This window comes from Castor canadensis, chromosome 8, assembly GCF_047511655.1.
Source record: "Castor canadensis chromosome 8, mCasCan1.hap1v2, whole genome shotgun sequence".
Lineage (NCBI taxonomy): Eukaryota > Metazoa > Chordata > Mammalia > Rodentia > Castoridae > Castor > Castor canadensis.
Genome location: NC_133393.1, coordinates 110,063,234 through 110,070,012, shown reverse-complemented (window position 1 = coordinate 110,070,012; position 6,779 = coordinate 110,063,234).

Sequence of the window (6,779 nt, the reverse complement as noted above, 5' to 3'; positions counted from 1 at the left end):
CCATAAAAACTTTTCAGTATGTTTTGGGTATAGAGACCACACTTTATTTTGCAAAAGTTTCCACAGACTATGTAGCTAGTCCTGTCCATAATAATACACTAACTTAATTATTTGGCTCTTGGAGATCAAAACTTCCAGACTTCAAAGAAATTAAACACTAAAATCCAGAAACAGACTCTTAGGCTGGAGAGTTTGACTTCAAATCATAATTCCAAGGGAAAATGGATAAGAAATTATGATCCACTCAAGAGCTTTTTGACAATCAACATTAGCAGGGACATGCAGGTACATGTAGGACATCTAGGGACATGTAGGTAAAATTTCCCACAGGAGAACTGTGGCCTCAATAGACAAAGTTGTTCATTAGTTAAACATTTAGTGTTTAATAATGTTTTTAAAGAGTCAGTTTGGTTGCTTTTTTGATACAAGTGTGCCTGTTTCTTTTTTGGGTCCACCAGAACTCCCTAGTGTTTCATATTGGGCTGCTTCTCACACTTGTTCACACTTATAATGTGCAGCCTTCTCCCTAAAAGAGTTGTGTGCTTTACTCCTGTGCCTTGCATGGCATGTAGAAAGATCTGTCATGTTCCTTTAAGGCTATGATTCTTTGAAGATGGTAACAGAGTGTGATGATAAATACTGCGATGTCTCTGGGACAAGTAATTACTTTGGGGTGTGATGTTTGTACATCCCTCTTTTCCTCACTGGTCTGTAAACTCTTTTTGTTTTTTAAGGACACATATATTAGTCATGGTAGCGTAATAGCTGAAACAAGTCTCAACTCTCAGTGGCTTACAATGACTTAACACAATAAAGGTTTGTTGTTACTTTTTTGTACTCATGTCATAATTTGATGGGAGTCAGTTAGGGATGATTTGCACCACATAGACATTCAGGGTTCCAGTCTCTCCCTTCTTATGATTTCCTCAGCCCTGAGGATTTAGAATCTTCCACAAGGTAATCAGCATTTGGCTAGCAGGTGAAAGAAAAGAGAACTCATGGAAGATGATGAGAGCGGTTTTTAGGAGTAAGGACTGTAAGTGACAAACATCATTTCTACCCACATCCTACTGGAGCCTATTCCATCATGTGATCCCACATAAGTGCAGGGCAGGTTGCCACCCATCATAAATTTTACCTTCTAGCAAAGTACTTTCTGAAATTCAAGTAGGTGTGGGATTTACACAGGAATGTCAACAATTCTGCTTTTAAGTCTACTGCCTGCATTTGAACTTTTCTCCACCTTAAGCTTGAGTCCTGTTCTGCAACTTTACTAGCTGTGTGACCTTGGGGAACTTGGTTAACCTTCCCTTAGTCTATTTCCATCTAGCTGAGTGCCTAGAAAGAGCAGGAAATGATTGGTGCTATGCTGGTATTGTCTCTCTTACATTGTGGACCATATGGTGTTTTCTTTGTGTTTGCATGGCTGGCACATAAGTAGTATTCAATAAATATTTGTCAAATGAGTAAACTAAATAAGGTAGATTAATTAGGATGGGTTGGATTCCTGTAGCAAAAGGAAATTTCTGATCTGGACAGATTTGATATGAGCAGCGTGTTTTGGAGAAAATGAGAATTCATGGTGGTGACTAGAATTGTTGATGTGTGTCCTTCGATCTAATGACCATGTAGATAATGTGTGTACAAAATCAGCCTTCTCTACTTCACTCGATTTCACTCTTTCAGTGAATTGCTTCACTCCCTATTAAATTTATTTCTGCTTATATTTGTCAGTTCTCCAAAGAATATGCCAAAGGCTTCCCAAATTCTGATCCTGCTTTTCCTGTGGTGTCATCAATTGCCTTAAAAACACTTCTTCCCTGCAAGTCATTAGTGTCTTAGCATAGTATAATAAACTTTAGTTTGCTACACAGATATTCACGACTATGACACATCCTCCATAGAATCAGTAATCCTCTAAACTGTGAGAATACAAACGCAGTGTCCCTGGTTATTGTGGGAGATTTTCATTTGCATCCACAAATTGGAGTGTGCCAGCACTTCTCCTTAGCATTTCCTTACTTCCTTTAAATCAATTTCATTTTTTCCCTTAAGCTCCCAGTTCCACCTGGGTGGTGGGAAGTTTCATTTTAGCCATAAGTGAAGCCTGAATCTGCCTCTGGGATAAGACTAGAAAAAGAAGAGGAATTCTCCTGGGGAACCAGGAGAAGTGTCTCCCAGCTTTGGCTTGTTCTTGAAGTTTTCGTACTGTTAAGTCTAAGTCCAGAAGTTTTGTACTCTCCTGCCACACTTGTGGGTAGGGTATCTTTACCGGTATTCAATAAGTCAGTGGTCTAGCCTCCCAAGAATGAAACACGGCCATGTCATCTGTGTTAGTTAGCTTTCTTGTCTCTGTGACAGAATGTCTGACACAAACAACTTAAAGAGAGGAAAGATTTATTTAACTCATGGTTTCAGAGATTTCAGTTCATCATGGTCAGCTCCATTAAATTTCTGGGCCATGGGGAGGCAGAACATCATGGCAGTAGGAGCTGTAGAGAAGGAAGCTGTTCACATCCTGCTGGACAGGAAGCAAAGTGGAACAGTAACAGGAAGGGACCAGGACAGACTATATCCCCCAAGGACATGACCCCCATGACCTATTACCTCCAATCACACCCCACCCTCCAAAGTTCTACTACCTGTCAGTAGTCTATACAAATTTTGCATCCTTCAAGGGATTAATCCATTCATTAGATGAGAGCCTCATGATCTAATTGTCTCTGGAAATGCCTTCACAGATACACTCAGAGGTGCTTTACTAATTTCCTAATAGTTCTCCATCAAGTTGATAATCAAGATTAACCATCACACTATCTGAAGTCTTGCCTACATGGAGTTTCAGGGAGCCACAGTTGGGAGTTACTGGTGGTAAAGAAAACAACCAAAAACTATGAATAAAGTTTGATGCCATTGTTCTGGTTATTGCTAATGCACCATCAGACAACATCAGTGCTGATGCCCACATAGTGACTATCTTTAGGCAGAACTCAGCTAAACTAATCTTGCTAAGAGATACTCTAAGGAGACAAATTCAATAGTACCTAAGAATCTAAGTTCATACTATGATGAGTATGAGTGAAAGCTCTACAGTATTAAAGCAGGGAAACCCAGGCTGGTTAGAATGGACTGAGCTCAAGCCCAACATACAACAAGCCTAAAGAAACTACCCCAACACCCAAGCTTGCATTTCTCCTGTTCAATACTTCCACTTGCTTTTCTGTTTGATTTTGTGGTCTACTTCATTAATCTGTCATAAAATTTATATTTATGTAGTTATGTTACAGTATTGTTACCTAATCTAATTATAGCTGTCAGCTGTAAGCATAAAAGTAGCAGAAACAGACTTCAGAAATTCAGATCTTACTTTACCCACAAAAATGCAGTCAATGCACAAAGAATTATACTTGGGTTTCTCAGTGATGCTCAGTTTCAATCTTTACCAGATGTTGTATAAACTCCAACTAAGACATTAGATTTCACACCCTCCATCACTTGGTAATAGCAATAACAGCAATGATTCTTTATCTAGGTTGCAAAGCAACTGTGCACCAGCCAGTTTGACCATCATCACAGCTCACTCTAATAGGAGAGTTGCTTATTTATTATTAATCCTATTTGGCAGGCACGAACACAGAAATTATGTGATTTGCCCAAGGTTATATATGTATTAAGTGGCAGAAATGGAGTCATAACTCGGGTCATTATCTATAAGCCTTTAATCCTTCTTATTCTCTGCTTATATACATCTTGATTCTATCAAATCATATTGTTTTATTTTTCCATATGCTCAAGGACAGCATCTTAGATGAACATCTGGATACAATATTCTTTCCTAAAATGTTCAGAGTTCGTTCGTTTGAATGAAGAGGTTTTGCCCATGGTTAACCCCTCAAGAAAGAAAAGGAAGGACAGTATAGGTTTAAGAAGGGACATTTTTGACCAGGATCATGGTTCAAGGCTATCCCTGACAAAAAGTTAGAAATACCCTATGTCAATCAATAAGCCTGGAGTGGTAAGACACACCAGTAATCCTAGTTATGCCAGGAGGCCAGAGGCCAGCCCTGGCAAAAACAGGAGACCTTATTCAAAAAATAACTAAAGCAAAAAAGAGCTCAAGTGGTAGAGTGCTTGCCTAGCAAGTTCAAGGCCATGAGTTCAGAATTCCAGTACCACAAAAAAGGTGGTACATTTTTTAAAAGCCAGGTAATAGGAGTTACCCTGTGACCTTCTGCTAAGTGAATCATTTGTATTCAAGATAAACCTTTGAAGCAACCTCATCTGTCTTCAAGTACTAGCCATTTCCATCTCCAGAAAGGAGAAGGAGTCAGCCACTAGAGTATGTTTTTGTCAGAATTCTGGTCAGGCATCAACAGCTGGGGAAGACCGAGGAAGACCAGGTTCCAATATATTTGCAGGGCCAAGCAAAGAGCTGGAAGGAAAGAAGGAAGTCAAGGATAGGAGGAAGCCAAGGATAGGAAGAAACCAAGGGAATCTCAGTCTTCTGATATAATCAAAGGTAGTTCTCAAAACAGACTGTGTTCCTAGGAGATGGGACAACTGATTGTCAATAGGAGTGGCACAACAGGAAAATGTCTCCAGACACGATCTTTGTCTTGAGCTGTTCATACTCCATTAGGGCTGATATAACAGATACAACATGGCTCCTAGGTGTCACAGCCAGGATTATAGCCTGGGCAATCTGGCTCCAGAGTCCCCAGGAACTTAATTGCCCAGGTATAATTGATAAAGGTCTTAAGTGAGGTGCTAATTGAGTTCTTCCTGGGAGGGAGGGAGGTATGCACCATTTTGCCTAGAAGGAATAAGGGATGCTCAGGGAGTAAGGAAAGCTTTGCAGAAAGGTGCATTTAAACTGAGCTTGAAGATTGGAGGAAATTTTGATACATGGAGAATGACAAAAGGAAAAACAAAAACCAAAAAACTTAACACCTGAAATAATTGAAGCAAAATGCTTCCATTTTGGCATGGAAAATCTAGGAGGATAGGTCTGATTTTGAGCTCAGCCTGATCAGGACTCTGGAACATCTTCGGACCTGGTCTCTCTCTCTTACTTCTGCTCTCAGCCATAATAGCTCCTCCTTCATGCTGGCCCTCTCCTAGCAGCAAAAGGGCTGTCTATGACTTTATTTTTAACCATTGTATAAGACTTACTCCTGTGCAAAGGAGCTTAGACTTTATCCTGCAGAGCTTTTGTGTGGAAATAATAAAGCAGTTACCTTGGGATTCTATTTGTTTCTTTGCGGGGACTAGAGGTGTGTGGTTGTTTTTGCAATGCTGGGAATTAAACTTGGGCCTTGGGCATGCTAGGTAAGCACTCTACCATTATGTTACATCCTCAGGCTTGCCCGTATGTTTTTGTACCTCAATATTACAATATCTATATTCAGTAGTTTTGTTCACCATCATACTTGCCCCAGCCTTAAGCTACTCTGGCCTCTGTGCATTTATAAGTTGATAAGAACCGAACTTTTTTTTTTTCATTTTTCTTTTATTATTCATATGTGCATACAAGGCTTGGGTCATTTCTCCCCCCTGCCCCCACCCCCTCCCTTACCACCCACTCCGCCCCCTTCCTCTCCCCCCCCCTCAATACCCAGCAGAAACTATTTTGCCCTTATTTCTAATTTTGTTGTAGAGCCAGTATAAGCAATAATAGGAAGGAACAAGGGTTTTTGCTGGTTGAGATAAGGATAGCTATACAGGGCATTGACTCACATTGATTTCCTGTGCGTGGGTGTTACCTTCTAGGTTAATTCTTTTTGATCTAACCTTTTCTCTAGTACCTGTTCCCCTTTTCCTATTGGCCTCAGTTGCTTTTAAGGTATCTGCTTTAGTTTCTCTGCGTTAAGGGCAACAAATGCTAGCTAGTTTTTTAGGTGTCTTACCTATCCTCACCCCTTCCTTGTGTGCTCTCGCTTTTATCATGTGCTCATAGTCCAATCCCCTTGTTGTGTTTGCCCTTGATCTAATGTCCACATATGAGGAGGAACATACGATTTTTGGTCTTTTGGGCCAGGCTAACCTCACTCAGAATGATGTTCTCCAATTCCATCCATTTACCAGTGAATGATAACATTTCGTTCTTCTTCATGGCTGCATAAAATTCCATTGTGCATAGATACCACATTTTCTTAATCCATTCGTCAGTGGTGGGGCATTGTGGCTGTTTCCATAACTTGGCTATTGTGAATAGTGCCGCAATAAACATGGGTGTGCAGGTGCCTCTGGAGTAACCTGTGTCACAGTCTTTTGGGTATATCCCCAAGAGTGGTATTGCTGGATCAAATGGTAGATCGATGTCTAGCTTTTTAAGTAGCCTCCAAATTTTTTTCCAGAGTGGTTGTACTAGTCTACATTCCCACCAACAGTGTAAGAGGGTTCCTTTTTCCCCGCATCCTCGCCAACACCTGTTGTTGGTGGTGTTGCTGATGATGGCTATTCTAACAGGGTGATGTGGAATCTTAGCGTGGTTTTAATTTGCATTTCCTTTATTGCTAGAGAGGGTGAGCATTTTTTCATGTGTTTTCTGACCATTTGAATTTCTTCTTTTGAGAAAGTTCTGTTTAGTTCACTTGCCCATTTCTTTATTGAAGAACTGAACTTTTTTGACCAGGCATCAATCTACAAATGGCTCAGCAACCCCAAATTGTTCCAGAAAGTCCTTCCTAAGAGAAAACACATTTAGAGACAAGAACCTGTAGAGAACCTGGGGTGGGGGGAGTGGTCTGTTAGCAAATAATCTGGATTTGCCAAATAAT